The sequence below is a fragment of the Tachysurus vachellii genome, chromosome 12 (genome assembly GCF_030014155.1).
Source record: "Tachysurus vachellii isolate PV-2020 chromosome 12, HZAU_Pvac_v1, whole genome shotgun sequence".
Lineage (NCBI taxonomy): Eukaryota > Metazoa > Chordata > Actinopteri > Siluriformes > Bagridae > Tachysurus > Tachysurus vachellii.
The window spans coordinates 23,796,922-23,818,064 of record NC_083471.1 but is presented as its reverse complement, the minus strand read 5'-3'; positions in this window follow the sequence as shown (position 1 = coordinate 23,818,064).

The following is a 21,143-nucleotide window of genomic DNA, read 5'->3' as shown; positions in this document are numbered from 1 at the left end:
TTTATCCACGGTTTGAAAAAGGAAATTTTAGTAAATTGTGATGGTTAGTGAGAATCAATTAAAAGCCTCTATATGAGGTGTGAGCTGCTCTTTCAGATAGAGCTCCTCAAATTGGGTGTATTTTAGATTACAGTTACTCGAGTTCACATCACTCAAATCTACTCAAATTTCTACTAAGTCAAGTCAGTGACCTGCTTCACTGAATTCATTAATTTTATATCATTTTAATCGAGGGGGCATGGTGGCTTAGTGGTTAGCACGTTCGCCTCACACCTCCAGGGTCGGGGTTCGATTCCCGCCTCCTCCTTGTGTGTGTGGAGTTTGCATGTTCTCCCCGTGCCTTGGGGGTTTCCTCCGGGTACTCCGGTTTCCTCCCCTGGTTCAAAGACATGCATGGTAGGTTGATTGGCATCTCTGGAAAATTGTCCCTAGTGTGTGATTGCGTGTGTGAATGAGAGTGTGTGTGCCCTGCGATGGGTTGGCACTCCGTCCAGGGTGTATCCTGCCTTGATGCCCAATAACGCCTGAGATAGGCACAGGCTCTCCGTGACCCGAGGTAGTTCAGATAAGCGGTAGAAGATGAATGAATGAATGAATTTTAATCGAGCTCTTTAACGTGTACAACTAAAGAATAAATAAATTATTTCAAAGTTAAAGTAGAGGTTATTCAGCTTTACTAATTTTTTTTGTTTTGTCATCTTACCTTAAAGAGAGAGAGAGAATGATGACAACTGTTTATAACTGGTGTATCGTAATTGTCTATAATTGTCATTTTTTTTTATTCAGGAAACAGTGACGGCTTGTCACATGACCTTAAACCACAAGCAAATGCAACGCGGCAAAACCGTCAACATTCAATACAATAGGATTAAAGTATTGACGCCCTTCTTTTTGGGTCTATCTATCAATAGTGTACAGCAAAATTTTGCTGATGTCTTGTACAGAATATTAAGTAATGTTTGGGTGGTTACCAGTGTTGTGCTAGTTAGTAAGAAATAGTAACTAGTTACAGTTACTAGTTACTTCATTCAAAAAGTAACTCAATTACTTTGTTGATTACTTACACCAAAAAGTAACGTGTTACTGTTAAAAGTAAAACTGTTTAGTTACTGATTTAAAAAAAAATAATGAGCATTTTTCCACTTTGAGAAACTCGTCTTGCTCTCGACTCGACTCGCCATTACTGCCGCACATACTTAAATAAACGGAACCACGCCCACAGCGCAGCATCTTCGTGTTTACAGGTTGGCATCCACCGATCCTACAATGCGTCGCTGCTGTAAACAGGTTAGTCTGTAGTCTACATTTCAGCCAAAATGAATTAATTTACAAAGTAAAGGACAAACGCACCACATGGTCACGGTAACGCAGTTACTTTATTTAAAAAGTAATGCGTTAGAGTGTTAGTTACTAGTAACACGTTACTGCCCAACACTGGTGGTTACATAATGAGCACTCCACTACTGCAACTACACCTGCAACAACAATGAATATGAAATCAATGAAAGACATAATTTAAACCATTTCATAGAATCTGTTCTTCCACTGGTGTACTCCAGTGGATGGTCCATGGAGGTTCGCTGGCAATTCTTGCCTACTTGAGGCCAGGACATGGCCACTTCAATCCATTATGCACCTGCACTGGCCTCTGAGTCTGAGTACTGGACAGAGGAACGGCAAAGTGGCAGCGGGGCAACCAGAAAGACAGCGAGGTTGCAAAGGGGCTCAAGTGACAGATGGAATTTGAACCTGAAACTAATGAGTCGTGTCTTGTGGCTGGCCGTGCTGTCACTGCTGATGAAAGCGGAGGGTAACAGAAGTGGGCACGGCCCCAACAGGTGCTCTGAATACTCATTAATATGTGCTCCCAGTGCTTGTTATGGTGCGGGCACACTGATGACTTTCAAGGAGACAATTCTGGTGAAGGAAGAAGGGAAATAACAGAATTTTCGCTTGACAATTGGGAAAGATAAGAAACAACCCTAATAGGATTTGTGTTAAGGCATTTAATTAAAAGATACCTTAAGAACTTAGTTGGGATGGTACTGTAGGTATTTAGAGAATTAAAAAAAAAAAGAATATAATATTATTACCATCCTTTTGAATTAGATCATTTCTCATAAATGAGGTGAAGAAAGTTTTTTCGTCCACAGAGAGATGGCACAAAACTAAACAATGCGAAAGATATTAATTTACTTAATATAATTAAGTAATATGTACAGTGATCCCTCGTTTATCGCGGTTAATGGGGACCGGAACCCCTCGCGATGGGTGAAAATCCGCGAAGTAGGATTGGCCCTAAGTTTGACCTTTTCACTGATGGTCATCATCTTCCTCTTCCTCTTGTGCTCACTAAAGGAATCTTTCACAGGGCTTGTAAGGGCTTAATGAAAAGTTAATTTCGAACACAATATGCGAGACACAGTTGATAGCGTGAACGAGAGTGGCGAGATACAACAAGGGAAGAAGCTGGGAGAGGATGCGATGATGCGCAGCCAATCAGCTCAGATCTTGCGCCGGGAACCAATCATGTGCCTTGTCTGAGTGCCCGTGGGTATGTACAAAGTCTCTGAGAGAGTTTCTCTCTTTGTCTGGCATCCTGGGAAACCGTTTTTATTTTTATTTTTCGATGAATATTTTTGAAAAATCAGCAATGCACTGAGGCCGCGAAACTTGAACCGCGAAACTTGAACCGCGAAGTGGCGAGGGATTACTGTATATAGAAACTTTGGCCTTAGACAATCATCTCAATGTAGCTTCACATAGCTCCAGGAACAACACAGAGAAAAAGACAGCAGGAAAGAAAATCTCCATGAGACATAAACAGCATAAAAGTCTGTTTCTCGGACAAAGCAAGGGGGCACCACGAGGGTGGGGTTGGGTTTGTTGGGACGACACTTCACTGAGCCCATGAACAAGAACTCCCTGTATGCTCATTAAAGGACCAGAAGCACTGCTTGCTTCCCTGACATCATATAGTACTTATTACAGTGCATCTGTAGACTGCATCTCACTTCAAAACTCACAAGTATTTCTCAGAACAACATGTGAGCTTCACACTTCACACTGCTGTAATCTTATTGTTTTATGTTTTTCTTCTTATTTTTTATAAGGACCATTGAAATCCATGAAAATCAATACCTACCAGTTCCTAAAAAGCTACTACAAGCATCTATATACACTTTGGTTCCTGAGCATGTACAGTATCTCACAGCTGATCACACTAGATCAGGTTTGATTTGATTTGGAATAGTAACAGTACTTCTGTCAAAGAGGAACTAGTGAAATTGGATGGTACTGGATAGATAAGCATAAGCGCTCAAGTGGCACTCATATGTTAGTAATAAGCCTAACTCAAACAGTAATGATATTTTATTGTTTTTAGATATTGAAGCAAACTAACACAGAGGTGGTTGTGTTGTAAGACATAGATTGGAGTCTGATTGGTTAAATTGGGATATTTGGTTAAAACTTCCCTGCGATGGGTTGGCACTCCGTCCAGGGTGTATCCTGCCTTGATGCCCGATGACGCCTGAGATAGGCACAGGCTCCCCGTGACCCGAGGTAGTTCGGATAAGCGCTAGAAAATGAATGAATGAATGAAATAAACAACCAAAAACTACGGTTAGGGTTAGGGTTAGGGTTAGATTATTAAATAGGCCACGCCTGCCTGATGACGCAATATCTCTTACGCTGTTCTGAAACCCCTGGAAATAAGTACATCCTGGCATTTTTTATGGAAGTCCTGGTCCAAATTGTTATGTTTTGTGCATGGATCTGTGACTTGACTGGCTTCAGTGGCATTTCAAGTGGAAACTGTGGGCTAATTGGTCAGGTGTGATATAACTTATGGTGATAGGATCAGTGTGGATAGGAACTGTTCCTCCACTGTTAGCTGAGATGTCACATTGAAACACAAGTGGAAATAAAAAGCCATATTTTTATGGTAGTAGATTTGACCGAACAACACAGATTATAACCAAATTGTTAGCCATGACTTATTATAGATTTTTGTCAGGGGTGCAATTTATAAAGGACGTCGTCAAACCTACCATTACCTGCTTTAGAGTACGTTTTTCTTGAGCAGTAGGAAAATTTTACTTTCTTACTCCTAGACTCTATGAAGTGGACACCACATACCGAACATGTGTACAGGCCTTTCAAGGACATATGGGCAAACTGGCTAAAATTAGCAAACATGATAGAGACCCCAATTAGCCTTGGGAAGGTGACAGACAGTATTAAACACTGTAAGGGTTCTCTTTCATTTCATTTCTGACCATCATTTTTTGTCTAGTATAATTGTTGGAAAGCAGCATACCATGATTTATTAATCACATTGCCTTAGTGAGTAATTAAAACATTACACTGAATTTTAGTGGAAATCTAAACTGCTTTAAATACACTGCCAAGCTAGAAATGTAATTTATAATCATAGCTGCTGAGCGAACAGCAGGAAGCACAACCACTCCTGGACACATTAATTATAAAATCCAAAGTAATGCATATGAATGAATATGGAAACATACGGAATGACTCCTAGATAAAAAGGTCCTTTATACGTATTTCATGCAGAAATCTGCTTCGAAGAGACGAAATGAATAAATAATCAAACACAAAGTTGGCAAGAAAACACAGCCAAGGATGCATAATACTGTACCTCCTCAGGTACGTACAGTACATCTTCACAAAGTGAGGCACTTATATCCTTTACAAACATTTTCATGTACTGACTAGGAACTGACTGAGGGCAATTGTTGTGGTGTCAATACATTTACCAGGGTTCCCACGCGTCCTGGAAAACCTGGAAATACTGGAAAATTGATGACCAATGTTCCAGTCCTGGAAAACACATGGAAAATGAGAGAAAACATAAATTGTCCTGGAAAAAATCTTGTTGTCCTGGAAAATTATTATTTTTAAATATTCTTAGGGGGGCACGGTGGCTTAGTGGTTAGCACGTTCGCCTCACACCTCCAGGGTCAGGGTTCGATTCCCGCCTCCACCTTGTGTGTGTGGAGTTTGCATGTTCTCCCCGTGCCTCGGGGGTTTCCTCCGGGTACTCCGGTTTCCTCCCCCGGTCCAAAGACATGCATGGTAGGTTGATTGGCATCTCTGGAAAATTGTCCCTAGTGTGTGATTGTGTGAGTGAATGAGAGTGTGTGTGTGCCCTGCGATGGGTTGGCACTCCATCCAGGGTGTATCCTGCCTTGATGCCCGATGACGCCTGAGATAGGCACAGGCTCCCCATGACCCGATGGTAGTTCGGATAAGCGGTAGAAGATGAATGAATGAATGAATGAATGAATGAATGAAATGTCCTGGAAAATGATCTCTGAAAAAGAGTGGGAATGCTGATTTATGCATGACTCAATACTGTAGAATGCTTTCATTGACTGTTTAGCTAAAAGTATTTGAAAATGAAATGAGTCATTAATGTAAATTCAAATGGCGTTTTGCACTTAATGCCAACGCTAACACACTTAATACAGCATTATTGTCGTTCTAAACAGAGATTAGCAGGTTTTTTCAGCCCTGCTCTGAAGTAGAGTTAGCATGGATTATGCAGTATTAACTCCACATTGCGGTGCTATAAGTGTACAGCGTGAAATGATGCAGTGGTAAAATGTTACATCTAGATGCTTGGGAACAGACACACAATGAAAAACTGCCTCGTGATTTTGTAAGAAATTACAGAAATGGCACCCAAATTCCACTCCAAGGTACACATCTAAAAGAGCTTATTCCTAAAAAGGTTTAAATATCATAAGGTAATATGTTTAGGACTCGTATATACGTATACGATAATATAAACGTATAAACTTGATTCAATTATAAATATGGGAACGGCAGCAGGACATTAAGCATCATCACGAACAAAGGGTCTACGTGACTGCGATTACCATTTAAAGAGACCACTTGGTTAATAACAATTGTAACAATACCAAGACAAGGTGTACGTGACCATGATGAACATTTAAAGACAATCAGCTAGACAACAAGGTGTAGCCCAGCCATTTGGGAGACATTCAGTTCTTACACTCGACACACATTCAAAGCGGAACTTCATTTAAATGACCAAAAGGGAAAACTGTACTGTATATAATGCTTGAGCAGGATTTGCTCTGGGTTCTTATTGACTCCGATGAACCCAAAGTACGTCATGTATTTTGTCACTGCTATGCTGGAATAAACTTCTTGTTCTTCATTAAGATCTTCAACATCATCGTCTTATTTTTACACGACACAATTTTTATTTCTTACAATTTACACTCTCTACGTGCTTTTAAAACGAATAAACGTAATACACATATTTTTTGTTTTCTTTCTTTTGTCTTTTTCTCGTTGTGTTTCTCAGAAGGCTTTTAAAACTGCCTAGAAGGAGAATTTACCTGCCATTTGTTCACCAAAAAAACGTGAGGATTCGTTATTTAAAGCGGTCGTGCACTGTATTTAGGCAATCACGGTTGTTGCCGGAACAAATCTGCAAATTTCAGGCAGAGTTTAGGAATGAATGGCTTTGGATTATTAAGAGCCAGAGAACATTGTTAATCCCGGGTAAAGTAAGAGCAGTGTGAAACCTCCAACAACATGACCCAGGATTCAGGACCTTTTTTTTAGGCCAGCGTCTTTATTTTTGAGGATTTATTTGCTTTTAAAATCTTCTAGTGCAGTATTATTGCATGCGCTATTGCAGCAGTTATTTTTTTTAAGTTCTATTATGTGTAAATGTGTGTATCCCTGCTGTTGTACTCGTATGCTATTGTGCGTGCCTGTGCTCCGAATGCTAGATCTGTGCCACTGCGCTACGGTTCCATTAACATTCTCCACCATGTGTTCGCTAAGCCTTCACAGTGTGCTGCAGGGGAATTTTGCCATCCCTCAATTCTTCTCTCTCTCTCTCTCTCTCTCTCTCTCTCTCATTCTTTCTTTCTTTCTTTCTCAGTCACACTAGCTGCTTCAATCCATCTACCTTGCTGCCTTGTCACAGTGGGTTCCTCCTTCCACCTATTCCACCTTCCTACAGTATGCTAGGAATTTGCCTGAAGGAATATTTCTCTTTTTTCTAGAGAGTTTTCTGTAAAATGGTGTGCAGAACGACGCAGGATGCTGTTCACTCACCCTCGCACACCTTTCTTCAGCATCGGTGTACTCACACTATCCTGCACATTACACAACCAAACAACAGAGAATATTCACATTACATGGCCTGAGGTTTATACAATCGGAGACAGATTGTAACTAAATAGTAGAAGGATAATGATTAGCATACATATTGTGGGAATAAAAAAAAAGAAAAAAAGACGGATAATGTATCAGTAGAGGAAATAAAATGTCCTAACCTACGCTCACCGTTATCGATTAGCAGTCTCTTTCTTCACAGTGTTTTCTGGAAACTTCTTCACAATTCTGCAACCGCCCCTTTTCTCTAGTTGTACTTCTGATACAGATATCCTACAGTACGTTCTGCATTCTTCTGCTGCGGCTGGTGTTGCACCGGTGGCTGCTTTCTTTTCAACACTTTTCTGGCTGCAAGCTTCAGAATCTTAAAGTTTGAATAATCTGCTTGTCCTATACATGCACTAGCTTCTGACAGGGACACTTTTGAAGACCATGCCACGTTTAGCTTGTCCAAGCAAGAAATAACCACTAATGAGCAAACCAGAGGAATTTATGTGTGGCTTAGTGGTTAGCACGTTCGCTTCACACCTCCAGGGTCGGGGGTTCGATTCCCGCCTCCGCCTTGTGTGTGTGGAGTTTGCATGTTCTCCCCGTGCCTCGGGGGTTTCCTCCGGGTACTCCGGTTTCCTCCCCCGGTCCAAAGACATGCATGGTAGGTTGATTGGCATCTCTGGAAAATTGTCCGTAGTGTGTGAGTGTGTGAGTGAATGAGTGTGTGTGCCCTGCGATGGGTTGGCACTCTGTCCAGGGTGTATCCTGCCTTGATGCCCGATGACGCCTGAGATAGGCACAGGCTCCCCGTGACCCGAGAAGTTCGGATAAGCGGTAGAAAATGAATGAATGAATTCATTCCCATTCAGGGTGCAATCCTAAATGACCACTGTTCCCAACAAACACTACAAATTCAACACAACCCTGGCCAGTAAAAAAGAATTAAACTACATGGACTGAAAAAGGAACCGTTTCACTTCCTGCAGATTTTGATTATGATCTTCATTACTACTTCATCGCTGCTTACTTCTAAACATTTTGACTAAACATAGACTTCTAACACAGCGTTGCAGCTAGCGTTTCTCCAGACACCTTTCTAAATGACCACCGTCCGCTTTTAAATAAAACCACTTAGCGAAGTTAATCACTTACGTTCCCAGAGGAAGCAGGTACCACAGCCGTCTCCGACAGCTTCTCGAGTGGAAAAAAAAAAGATATTGCAAGAAGACGTTACATTCCCTCAGTGAAAATGAAAAAATACCGCTAAAAGATTTCGATGGTTTCAATGCAGACAGTGATGTTTTATTACGCACCTATTAAGAATAAGTAATAATAATAATGATAATAATAATAATAATAATAATAATAATAATAATAATAATAATAATAGTGTTATGAAGTAATCAACTCTTTTTTACCCACAGGCCAAGAAATAAAGTTTGCTCCTGTTTTGTTTGTGTCTAAAGTCAGTATTAAATGTCTTAGTCATGTCTTACTCAACAGCAGTGTTGTATAAAGTACTAGAAAGCAATACATGAGTAAAAGTACAAGTATCGTACTAGAAAAAGACTTTGGTAGAAGTGGAAGTTACCTTTTAGAATATTACTCAAGTAAAAGTCTTAAAGTATCTGATATTTACTGTACTTAAGTATCAAAAGTCATTTTCTGATATTTAATGTACTTAAGTATTTGAAGTAAAAGTAAAAAGTAAAATTTCAGTGATTTTCAGTAGACATAAGATCAGGGGCAGTTCTAGGGTTTCATCTTTAGGGGTTTTAGCCCTCAGTGAGGATTTAAAACAAGAAGAGTTTTATATTATATATTATATGACTACATAGTAAGCCAAAAGTTATGGCATTATTAAATGGCAAAAGTGGACACCAAAATTTTATGCATGATGTAATGATGCCAGTCTCGAATCAAATCAGTTCATGTGTGTTTGCATTCTCTACAAACAGTGTGTCCAATGAATGCAGTCATTAATAAAAATATTCACAAGACAAAGACCAAATCAATAAATGTTATTTTTATTTAGTATTGAATGGATTGTTTGCATTAATATTTTGTTTGTGCTACAACTCTGGTAATAAGAATAGTGACATTTCACTGCTTTTGGTTGGCGTCTTTGCGGCTTTCCGCCAATTAACATTATAGATAAACGCCTCTAGCTCTGACTGCGCGTGCACGATGCGCGTACCTGTGCTTCTCCGTAGAGCGTGCGGAGCGTAACGCAATCTAGGAGCAGTGATTCGCCAAACCTCCCTTATTGCAGTCGCACACATTTCTTCTGATTTTATTTTGTAGTAACGAGTAACGAAGACGCTTAGTGGAAATATAGTGGAGTAAAAGTATACATTTTATCTAGGAAATGTAGTGGAGTAAAAGTGAAAGTTGACAAATTTAAATAGCGAAGTAAAGTACAGATACGTGACATTTCTACTTAAGTACAGTAATGAAGTATTTGTACTCCGTTACATTACAACACTGTTCATCAGTGGTGGTTAATATGAAGCTCATATGAAAGTAAATACACAGAGATTTAAGAATTTGTAGAGTTTTATAAATATTTCTTCTTTACCTAACCTACTAGAGACAGAATATTCAAAGAAATTTTTTTTTGCAAACAAATCTTCAAACTAGATGTTGATATCAAACCCATTTCTGCTCTCTGACGTGCTCCAAGTCTTTGTTCATCTAAAAAACAACTAAAATTTGAAACCACCTCTTCATCCACTAAAATTCAGTGTAAGGTTATGGACAGAGGGAAAAAACGAACGTCTCTCAATGAAAGCCGACAGATTTCTGAATCGTTTTAGATCAGACTCACAGACAAAAAAAATCATTCATTTGTTTATACTGATTGAAAAAGTCCCATAAGTCGATTATGGGGTAGAAAAAAAACCCTACTGGTGAAAAGGGTTATAAAAAGCAGGTTGGAAAGAAGACATGCACTGTACGAGATGAACAGGAAATATTAATATGTCAGAAACATTCACATATTGAAGGACACTAGTACATCAGTGCTTGCAGGGAAATTCAAATATCTAATCTTTTAAATAATCAATTCCAAACTCTAAACACAATACAAATAAAATGGGCCGTTAGTGAAGCGTGAGTCTCCCAGAATGATGTATCATGCAAAAATTATGCTCACTATATATTTCTTGTTCTGTCAGAATGACTATTTTGCCTGGGAGCATCCCAGCACTCATGAAATTACAATCACAAGCACGAGAGGGTTTCTAGAAAAAAAATAAAAATAAAAAATGCAAATCTGATGTGGAACAGCTGAATTTTATTTGGTTTGTCTGCAACTATCGCATTCATTTTTCCTCTCGTTACGTTTCTGCGGTACGGTACGTTGTTTTTTTTTTTTTCGCTGACCTTTACGGAAATGACAAACCTGCCGTAGCGAGACAATGTTTATGTTTGTGTTGTTGATGGTGTTTTCAATGCCTCAGAGACTGCGAGAGAGAGAGTGACAGAGAAAGAGAGAGAGGGAGAGAGAGAGAGAGAGAGAGAGAGAGAGAGAGATTCTATCAGGGCTCTGGTTTTCTACATCTAGTTCACTTTTGAACAAAAGTTCGTACATCAGCAAGGGCAGTGTGATGACCCCAAGCAGACCACTGAAACGTGCACAGCCTGTCAAAGCCACCTATTAAACAGCCAGACTGGGGAGTTCAGAGGTACTAAAGCACCACTGGAAATTGGGGATTAGAAACCAAGGCCTGGATGAATATAACAGAAGACGAGGATGCGCCAGGAGGGTTTTTCTGAGCTCAGGCTAAACAAATCCATGAATCCAAACCCACGATCTCCCACAGACTTTATAAAAGTTGATTAGTACAGTGTAACTAAAATTCATGATAAAAAGCCTCGTCAGTACCATCACTGTAATGTACTGAGTAAATATAATATTTTGAGCTTTGAGAACCTCATTAAACATAACCAAATTTCTGCTTTATTTAAAATTATCCTATTAATATCACTGCTCCCCCTTTGAGAAAATGTGTCACACTAAATTCAGATAGGGGGGCACGGTGGCTTAGTGGTTAGCACGTTCGCCTCACACCTCCAGGGTTGGGGGTTCGATTCCCACCTCTACCATGTGTGTGTGGAGTTTGCATGTTCTCCCCGTGCCTCGGGGGTAGGTTGATTGGCATCTCTGGAAAAATTGTCCGTAGTGTGTGATTGCGTGAGTGAATGAGAGTGTGTGTGTGTGCCCTGCGATGGGTTGGCACTCCATCCAGGGTGTATCCTGCCTTGATGCCCGATGACGCCTGAGATAGGCACAGGCTCCCCGTGACCCGAGGTAGTTCGGATAAGCGGTAGAAGATGAATGAATGAATGATAAATTCAGATAGACTTAATAGAGCTACTGTACACGGTCGACAGTCAGAGGAGAGTGCAGCGTTCCAAGATGCAGAACCACTTATGGCCAACATTCGTTTTTTTATAGGCAGCAAGCCTTTGGAACACTCTTCCAAATGATATTATTTTATGTACAAACTATAGCACATTTACACGCCTGACCAAACAGTGGCTATTAACAAAGCAAACTTGTGAGCACTAAATGACTGTGATGTGAACAATGTAGACTGTGAGTGAGTGAGTGTTAGATTCATGAAGTGGAGAGTGTTTTTATGATGTGAGTGATGTACGTTTTTTTTTATTTTTTGTGAGGGGCACGGTGGCTTCGAGGTTAGCATGTTCGCCTAACACCTCCAGGGTCGGGGTTCGTAGGTTGATTGGCATCTCTGGAGAACTGTCCGTAGTGTGTGATTGTGTGAGTGAATGAGAGTGTGTGTGTGTGTGTGCCCTGCGATGGGTTGGCACTCCGTCCAGGGTGTATCCTGCCTTGATGCCCGATGACGCCTGAGATAGGCACAGGCTCCCCGTGACCCGAGGTAGTTCGGATAAGCGGTAGAAGATGAATGAATGAATGTTTTGTTTGTATAACTTCTGTTAAATTATGAAGTGGAGAGTGTTTTTAGTGATTTTATTGATGTGAGTGAAATAATGTATGATACTGTATGTATTTCATGACCTTTTGTAAATGTAACACATCTCTTTAGGTACTGCAGGTGGAAATTAGCATTTTTGCGGTTGCAAGGAACCTCTGGCCGACGAACTACTGTGATTATGAGACTCCTCGCTAGGATCTGGAAAATGACTCAAGGGGCACATTAACAGTGACAAGCTCTATTTAAACGTCTATTAAACTAACGCTGGTTTGTAATCCGCTGGAGATTCAGCTCAAACGTCATTGATCGCTGTGGCAAAAAAATGACTAACGCTTCCTGTTTCTAAAAGTAATACATCAACATGCAGAATGGCTCTGATAGCAGAGGACAAGGTTTGTTTTTCAGTCAGCAATTTCTGAAGGAGTGGAACCTGATGCCATGTTCACGACAAAGTAACCGGAGTTCATTGACAACTCATTCACAACTAGATGTGGGATGTGGTAGCCTAGTGGTTAAGGTGTTGGGCTACCAATCGGAAGGTTGTGAGTTCGATTCCTATGTCCAACAAGCTGCCACTGCTGGGCCCCTGAGCAAGGCCCTTGACCCTTAATTGCTCAGTTGTATTAAAAAAATGAGAGATAAGAGAGCTCTGGATAAGAAAGGGCTGAGAAACATTATCACTATAGCAACCAGTGTTGTAGGTGTGAACGTAGCTTCATGTGGCCTTGTACTGTTGTAGCCTCAAGCTTTGATGTGTTATACATTCTGAGATGCTTTTTTGCTCATGGTTATTCTTCTATCAAAGCTTTTTTTTTTTGCACCATTCTGTGTAAACTCTAGAGCAGGGGAGTCAAACTCAAATTTGGCCCGTGGTGTAATTATATTTGGAACGCGAGATCATATCAAATGTGCATTACAGCTGGCTAGCCGCATGCTCCGCTAATACTACAAATCCCAGAATGCCTTGCCACTGTATTGACACGTAGTCAGGAACAGCAAGCGCCCCTCATTCTCTGTTGACAGTCGTTAACAACCGTGCTACAGTCACATCGGGCAAGTTAACTCCACCCTCCACAAAAATGGCCAAACGAAAGATGGACAATAGGAGCTTTCAAGACACGTGGGAGGCAGATTATCTGTTCACGAATATAAAGGACAGAACTGTTTGTCTTGTGTGCTAACGGAGCTAACGTGTCTGTAACCAAAGAATATCACATAAGAAGACACTAGTCGAAAAGTTGGATTTTCATTGAATGAATTTATTATTTTTGGTTGTTTTGTTGTTGGTTTTGAAAAAGATCCACTTCAAAAAGGAACTTAAAATGATCCAGTGAGAGGCATTCATTCATTCATTCATTCCTTTTCTACCGCTTATCCGAACTACCTCGGGTCACGGGGAGCCTGTGCCTATCTCAGGCGTCATCGGGCATCAAGGCAGGATACACCCTGGACGGAGTGCCAACCCATCGCAGGGCACACACACACTCTCATTCACTCACGCAATCACACACTACGGACAATTTTCCAGAGATGCCAATCAACCTACCATGCATGTCTTTGGACCAGGGGAGGAAACCCGGAGGAAACCCCCGAGGCACGGGGAGAACATGCAAACTCCACACACACAAGGCGGAGGTGGGAATCGAACCCCCAACCTTGGAGGTGTGAGGCGAACGTGCTAACCACTAAGCCACCCGCGAGATGTGTCTTATTTCAAATTTAATTTCTTATGTGTTTGTAATATCAAGCTCTGGTTGTTCCAAATCCTGTGTTCAAGCAGAACTAAAGTTTGTTTCCATATGAAAAAGGTTAAACATTACGTATCAGTTGCAGTTCATTTTCCAATAAATATTCAGTTTGGCTCGTAACTTTATCTCAGTTTTATATTTTGGCCCACTGTGAATTTGACTTTGACGCCCCTGCACTAGAGACTATTGGTTATTGGTAGAAAATCTCAGGAGATCAGTGGTATATATTTGAAATATTCATCCTATCTGGCAGCACTAAGCATTTTCACTGAGTCTCTGAGATCACATGTTGACCTCATTCTCATGTTTGATCTTCATCCATCTCTGCATAATTTTATGCTTCGCACTGATTGGATAATAACAGGAAAATGCAGGTGTATGTGTTAAAGTGGCTGCCGAGTGTAGATGCACTGTATAAGGAACCACTTGGCATCTGTAAATGTTTAGGAGGAATATGATTCATTTGGCAAATCACCAGAGAGCAGATATTGCCTTCTGGATTCCCATTTTGATTAATTTTAATCCGCACGCGCTCCACGAAACGTTTACGGCTTGTACAAAGCCGTGCTTTCTCTTCGACATTGATAGAAACGCTACATCATGAAAGCGGGACTGGATTTAAAAGTCGATTTATAAACTGTATGATGATGTCTATTGAATTCAGCACCCACTTACAAGCGCCGACTGCTCGAGTGTGTAATAGATACACAAGCGAATCTCGCTTTGATCCGCCGTCAATTTTCCATTCAAGTAGTTCTTGATCTAGTTATTATCTCCAAGGCTCGATTTTTCAATTCAGATGTTTAATTAAAAAAAAAAACCAAATGAAATGCAGGACGCTTAAAAAAAAATCCCTTTAATAAGAAATGGGCTCCAGGCTCAAAGTTGTAAGTATTTCCACACAGTGAAATGATGATTGAACGCAAATGAAAATGCAATAGTTTAGAGGAAGGGATTGTAGAAATTCAGGTTTTCTTCTTTCCTTTATTTGGAACCGAGAGAGAGAGAGAGAGAGACAGAGAGAGAGAGACAGAGAGAGAGAGAGAGAGAGAGAGAGAGAGAGAGAGAGAGATGCTCTTGTATAAGATTCAGTGCAAACATGAAAGCTAATATATTCCAATTAGCAAGAGGAGGACGCTCATCTAGCCTAGATGAACATCATCTCTCATGTTCTTCCACATCTGTTTGTTTTTGAGTGTGTGGTTAGTGGAATAGACACACAGAGACTGATTCAAACCCACACAAAATAATAAACAAAGACAAAATTGAGTTCAAACAGTTCCTCAAATTGGTGTATGGAAAAAATTCCCCAAAAACAGAAAGAGTACCGGATGCTATCAGTAATTATGGGGGGCACGGTGGCTTAGTGGTTAGCACGTTCGCCTCACACCTCCAGGGTTGGGGGTTCGATTCCCACCTCCACCTTGTGTGTGTGGAGTTTGCGTGTTCTCCACCGTTCCTCGGGGGTTTCCTCTGGGTACTCCGGTTTCCTCCCCCGGTCCAAAGACATGCATGGTAGGTTGATTGGCATCTCTGGAAAATTGTCCTTAGTGTGTGATTGCGTGAGTGAATGAGAGTGTGTAAGTGTGTGTGTGCCCTGTGATGGGTTGGCACTCCGTCCAGGGTGTATCCTGCCTTGATGCGCAATGACGCCTGAGATAGGCACAGGCTCCCCGTGACCCGAGGTAGTTCAGATAAGTGGTAGAAGATGAGTGAGTGAGTGAGTGAGAACATGTCATTAATATAATTTCTCTCAATTTTTTTTTTTTTTAAATTAAAGTATAACACATCATAATTTCCTTCCGCTTTTTAAAGCTGTGTAACTTTCCTTTCATGTTCCAGGTTTCTCTCTAAAATATCCGCTTACTAACAAAAATACGGAAAAAATTCTGTTATTCCAAACAGTTAGTAGATTTATTATTAGATCATATGAACCACCTTTACGAGATCAACCATCAGAATGAGCAAAAACTGTGACCTCAGTGGTAACTTTAGCCTCAGGATGGTTTTTATTGCCAGATGGTTTCAGTGTTTCTGGAACAGCTGATCTCTTGCCATTTAACCCTTCAACGGTCTCTAAGCTTTGCACAGAACGGCTTCTTACAACCTCGGTGAGCAGAAAAGCATAAAACATCAAACCTTGAGGTGGATGAGCTACAAGAGTAAAAGACTGCATCAGGTTCCTTTTCTGTCAGCCAAGAACAGGAATCTGAGGCTATCATAGGCACAGGATCACTAACAAAAGGAAATCACCTGGTCATTTTCCAAACTCCAACTGGATCACGATCCAAACGAAAAACCGGACAGGACGACTGAAGACTGGAAAAAGTTTGGAAAATGATGATATACACACTCACCGGCCACTTTATTAGGTACACCTTACTAGTACCGGTGTGGTCTTCTGCTGCTGTAGCCCATCCGCCTCAAGGTTCGACGTGTTGTGTGTTCAGAGATGCTCTTCTGCATACCTCGGTTGTAACGAGTGGTTATTTGAGTTACTGTTGCCTTTCTATCAGCTCGAACCAGTCTGGCCATTCTCCTCTGACCTCTGGCATCAACAAGGCATTTGCGCCCACAGAACTGCCCTCACTGGATATTTTCTCTTTTTCGGACCATTCTCTGTAAACCCTAGAGATGGTTGTGCGTGAAAATCCCAGTAGATCAGCAGTTTCTGAAATACTCAGACCAGCCCGTCTGGCACCAACAACCATGCCACGTCCAAAGTCACTGATGCCCCTTTTCCACTGAGGCAGTTTGAGTGCTGGTTTGGAGCCAGAGCCTAATTTAGAACCAGTTCTTTCTTTTTTGACACACAAAGCACCGGCTCTGAACGAGGAAAAGTGGTTCTTAAGTAGCACCAAAACGTTGTTGGTCTAGACTTAAGAACCGCTTGTGTCAGTGGCTGTGGGCGGGGCTGCTGTTTGATAATGTACCTTAAGTATACTAATGTTTAATACACTTTTACTTTACCGCGATATGATACATTATCAGCACACATGATAGTAGTTAGCTACATGCCAAGGCTAACTTTTTTCTGTGTTAATGATAAAATAACGTTATGTACTTTCTCGATCACAACCTCCGTTTATACAGATTACATGGAGCTGCACGAACACATTGGATTCGCCGCGTTTGTTTGCCAATGTAGGTTCACAAAGCCATGAGCATCAACAGTAAAGCAACATCCACCATCGTTGATGTGTTTGTGTTTGCCGCTGCTGCGCTAACGTTGCTGTGTAACGTGACACGTATACAGTGACGTCAGACTCGGCTCTGTGACGGCTCTCTAGCCGATGGAAAGGCAAACCGGTTCTTAGAAGGTTCGCCAGTGGAACCAACTTTGAACCAGCACCCGGTTCTTTTTGGTGGAAAAGGGGTATTAAATCACCTTTCTTCCCCATTCTGACGCTCGGTTTGAACTGCAGCAGATCGTCTTGACCATGTCTACATGCCTAAATGCATTGAGTTGCTGCCATGTGATTGGCTGATTAGAAATTTGCGTTAACGAGCAGTTTCGACAGGTGTATCTAATAAAGTGGCCGGTGAGTGTACATGTATATTTATGTCTCTTTATTTTCTTCTTCTTCTTCTTCTTCAAAAATCTATAAAAAGCACATCACAAATCTCTTTTCGATTCACTGTCAAAACAGAGTGAGCTGATTTTTTTGAGCGGGTGAGTTTGATTAACCTGGAGCCCGAAGGTGAGAGAGCGCTAGCAGCGACTGCACTTCAGCCACAATGGCAGATTGATCCTCAGTTTGGAAAGCAGTTTATTTTTTTTACTGCCGTAAGAATTACAGTGTGCTGCAGAAATACGGAGCTGTACAATCATGTAACCGAGCGTAAAGGACTACAGAAATGTGAAATGTGTTTCAGCTCAAAGCTTTTCGAGTTTGGTTTGCAATCTTTTATGAAAGCACTGTAAATGATCTCAATAAATAACTATTCTTCTAATCTACATTATCACATGGAGCTCGACCGATCCTACCATCTCTCAGGGTAAGAGGCAGGTTCTCTGTTCAGGCACCGAGGTGGAGTCACTGGTGCTTTAACACCACCGGTGCTTTGATCTTCCTGAAACATTTAAACTAGTGCTTATTTTTTTCTGTTGGTTTTATGTGTATATTAAAAAACCCAGAGTTTTAGGTTGATGGTATTATAAGTCTGAAACCTAGTGAACCACTTCAAAGCATTTTTATACGTCGCTCTGGATTAAATGTAAATGTAAATGTCTTCTTTCTGCAACCGGAAGCTGATGGTATGACTTCAGGAAAGAACTTGAGGAGAAGATAAACAGGTGAAACAACAGTATGCTGAACACTCAAGTCAGTGTGGAGTTCAGCAGGATTTCAGCTGCTCTTGATTTTTGTCATTATACAATTCTGTTGCAATACTGATAGAACAAGGCTCATATTGTACTCTCTCTCTCTCTCTCTCTCTCTCTCTCTCTCTCTCTCTCTCTCTCTCTCTCTCTCTCTCACACTCTCTCTCACGCTCTCTCATTCTCTCTCACTCTTTCTCTCTCTCACGATCTCTCACACACTCTCTCTCTCTCTCTCTCTCACACGCTCTCTCACTCTCTCTCTCACACTCTCTCTCTCTCTCTCTCTCTCTCTCCCTGTCTCTCACGCTCTCTCACACGTTCTTTCACTCTCACTCTCTCTCTCACACACTCTCTCTCACACTCTCTCTCTCACTCTCTCACGCTCTCTCTCTCTCTCTCTCTCACATGCTCTTTCACGCTCACTCTCTCTCTCACACACTCTCTCTCTCTCACTCTCTCTCTCTCTCTCTCTCTCTCACGCTCTTTCACTCTCACTCTCTCTCTCATGCTCTCTCCCTCTCACTCTTTCTCTCTCTCACGCTCTCTCTCTCTCACGCTCTTTCACTCTCACTCTCTCACGCTCTCTCTCTCTCTCTCACTCATGCTCTCTCACACTCTCTGACTCTCACAATCTCTCACTCAAATGCTCTCTCTCTCTCTCTCTCTCTCTCTCTCTGTCTCTCAGGCTCTCTCACTCTCACTCTCTCATGCTCTCTCTCTCTCTCTCTCTCTCTCTCTCTCAAGATCATCCTTCTGATACCTTTGAGTCCTAGCAATGAGAGAACATAAAGATAGGGTTGTTTTAGTATATCATTCATAATATTCAACCTTCAGACTGATCCCAGGCTGATAAAGGTTTTAATCTTACACGTGTCCAAGATAATAATAAAAAATAAAAAAACATTTAATGAACTGTGGGAAAATGAGCCAGTCTTTTTAAATTCCCTCTGCGGAAAAATGAAAGCTTGAACAAGATGTAAACCCAAACAACATTTGCTAATGTTATTCTAACTGAATTGTAAAGTTAAACACATTAACCGTGTCTCAAAGAACATTTTCTGTCGTGAATAATTATGTAAAATGTTTGAATTGATTTCCCTGCATCAATATTATGAGCTGTTTTGTGTACAAGCATGAAATTCAAGCTCAATTAAGTCCATTTCAGTTCCAGGTTGTAACACTACAAAACTTGGGAAAGTTCAAGGGGCCCTGGGGGCGCGAATACTTATGCAAGGTACTAAACTGGTGCCATAATTTTCATGTTTGTTTTTTTTCTTTTTGGTAATGGATTGCAGTCTGTTTTGTAACTGACTGTGTGTGCATTATAAATGTACCATGATGAATGAAAGCATTTAAGAGAAGTTGTTGTGTTATTAGTTTACTAAACAGGGTTTATTTATTTATTATTTTGATTTTAGCCCACTTGATATACGACTTTGGGACATAAAACCTGATTCTAGAGTCATATTATTATGATAATTTAATAAATAACAAATGTGGGGCACGGTGGCTTAGTGATTAGCACGTTCGCCTCACACCTCCAGGGTTGGGGGTTCGATTCCCACCTCCGCCTTGTGTGTGTGGAGTTTGCATGTTCTCCCCGTGCCTCGGGGGTTTCCTCCGGGTACTCCGGTTTCCTCCCCCGGTCCAAATACATGCATGGTAGGTTGATTGGCATCTCTGGAAAATTGTCTGTAGTGTGTGAGTGTGTGAGGGTTGGTGTATCCTGCCTTGATGCCCGATGACGCCTGAGATAGGCACAGGCTCCCCGTGACCCAAGGTAGTTCGGATAAGCGGTAGAAAATGAATGAATGAATGAATAAATAATAAATGAATAATAAATTAATTCTGTTTTTTTGGGTGATAAAAAAGTCGGGGTGTAATGATACACTACACTGACAATTTGATTCCATGAACAAAACTAGCTTCGTGCTTTGCTTTAATTCGATTTGAACAAAATGTTTATGAAGAAAAATGATGACTGAAAAGACTTTTTTCTGATTCATACACAATGCAAATCATTTGCAGTTTTCTCAGTTTTCTCTAATGAAATTAAAATGACTACGATCAGAAGGTTATTATATTTATACATTTTCCCAAACAAAATCTCTGTCTTAAGAAAAACGGGGAACTGATTGAAATATAATGAGGTCCGTAGCACTTTTTAACTGAAAATACAGTAGAGCTCCAAAGTCAGTTAAAATGCCCGAACTCTGTGGCCTCTTTCTCAGGCAATGATCACAGCAGCGTGAGGCTGGTTTTATTAATAAACTACTGAAGAACTCTTTTTAACAGATATTATATGGTCATGCAAGCATATAAACATTAACATGTACTGTATATTCAGAGATGGGGGACTCGAGTCATATGGCTTGACTCGAGTCAGACTTAAGTCGCAAATTTGAGACTTGAGACTTGCTTGACAAATATTAAAAAAAGACTCGACTTGACTTTGACTTGACATTCATGACTTGAGACTTGACTCGGACTTGAGTTAAATGACTCAAATAACTTGTTTTTTGTTGTTGTTTTTTTATTTGTTTTTGAATGCACGCAAGAGCGTAATCTAACCACGTGACGCAGCAGGCAAGCAGAGGGAGAGCGCGCACTAACTAATAAACTTTAACAGTCGTGACGAAGGCGCTACACCAAAAACATGGAAGGCGTTACACCAAAAATAATTAAGTTCAGGTACCGGGATTTTGTGCAAGGAAGAGCGGTATGAGTTATGATTTTAGTGGTAAGAGTTATGGCCATCCCTGCATCAACGCACCTGTTGAACATGTATTCAGTCATGGTGGGGTGATAATGTGACCACTTCGCTCACAATTGAATGACAAAGTTCTATCAAATTAAATTTTTTGCAAGTGCAATGTAGTGGAAATGTTTATGCGGAAATGTCAGCTTTTTTGCAATAGCACTTATAACTGGTCT